Source organism: Condylura cristata, unplaced genomic scaffold (genome assembly GCF_000260355.1).
Source record: "Condylura cristata isolate star-nosed mole 26May11 unplaced genomic scaffold, ConCri1.0 scaffold00019, whole genome shotgun sequence".
NCBI lineage: Eukaryota > Metazoa > Chordata > Mammalia > Eulipotyphla > Talpidae > Condylura > Condylura cristata.
In genome coordinates, this window is record NW_004567120.1 from 29,411,453 (window position 1) to 29,412,805 (window position 1,353).

Genomic DNA, 1,353 nt, shown 5'->3' on the forward strand with positions numbered 1-1,353 from the left:
GGCAACGCCGGCGGGACCGAGGCCGGCACCGGGACCCGGACCGCGCGCCAGGGCCGGCTCAGCGGGCGCAGGCAGCGGGCCAGGCCGGCACCCAGGCAAGGGCGGGGTGGGTGACCGTACACCGGACCGAACCGTGGGCTCCGGTGGCCTGGGCGCGGGCCGAACCCGGACCGGGCCGAGTAGGGTGGCGGAGTAGGACGTGGATTCGGGGGCGGGGCGCCGCGGGAGGGGGAAACCAGGCCCTGCCGGACTGGCCTGGGCGTGGGGGCGGGGGGCGAGTTCGGGGCACTTGCTCGGCTCGGGACCGAGCCATAGGGCGGGGCGGCGCTAGGGGCTGGGCCGGACCCGCGGGGAGAGGGCGAGGGGAGGGGGAGCCGGGGGTGGAGCAGGGGCGTGGAGTTGCGAGCGGGGTCTGGCCTCGGCCGGGGGCGAAGGTAGATCGGCGGGGCCGCCAGCGAAAGGAGGGAGGCCCGCGGCAGCACGGCGGTGGCGAAGGCCAGCTTCCGCGGAGTTTGTGCCCGGGCTTCCCGGGCTCCAGCCGCTTCACGCGCACAAATGGGGCTAGGGGACTGACTGGTAAGCAACTACGAGTGTTAGACGGTGTTGAGCGGCGATTCCGGGAAAAGCGAGGAAAGACACCGTTTGCAGTTATGCCGCACCCCCACCCACCTTTTAGCATCTGGGTTCTGCTCACTGGGGGCCGGGGACCCTCCCCGTCACAACCCTTTCACTCTCCAGTACTCCCACAACCTTCCCCCCTTCTTTAGCCGTCTGACTCTCTTAGGGATGTGTGTTTAGGGGTGGACGACGGCTTGGGGGGGTATACTTTTCCTCCCGCGGAGGCAGCCTAGTTCGTATCTTATTCCTACATGTAGCGTCGCTTGGAGTCGCGTGGACCTTGGGGCTTAGGTAATCTACCTCCCACTTTCTTCCTCTCCCCACCCCTCCAAAGCGTTTTGATGGCTTTTAAGGAAAGGGACGAATCCCCGGCTTTACATGCCTGGGGTGAGGTTTGACGAATGGGATTCACCCCCAGCTCACTTCCACTGCCAAACCTTTTCCTGTGCGACATTTCCACGACGATTCGAACTTGGGGGGACAAGAGTATTAATGCACTTCTCTATCTCTACGCAGGGTCGGCGTGACCAAGGACGGCTAGTCTCTGAAAGAAAGTAGCAAACAGTCCAACTCAGGTCGCCCCCATTATTACTTCGGCGAGAGGGATACTGGTAGGTAGGAGCCCGTAAGGGGCGGAGGAGGGCTGGGTAGACTTCCCTGGAGGGACACCGATTCTTGGCGGGGAGGGAGACGCGAGCCCCTGCTTCAGGGGAGGGGTTCCGGGGGAGGGAGGTG

At 65.3% G+C, this 1,353-nt stretch overlaps 1 protein-coding gene across 2 annotated transcripts in view; it reads left to right on the forward strand.

The window, feature by feature from the left end:
• Positions 1 to 1,182: 1,182 nt before the first annotated feature.
• The window catches only part of BCORL1 (BCL6 corepressor-like 1), a 59,257-nt gene continuing 59,086 nt past the window's right edge, over positions 1,183 to 1,353 (forward strand). For both annotated transcript variants that reach the window (XM_012727246.1, XM_012727248.1), the window contains exon 1: positions 1,183 to 1,229. The gene's annotated coding sequence lies outside the window, so the exon portion shown is untranslated. The remainder of the gene's footprint in view (positions 1,230 to 1,353) is intronic.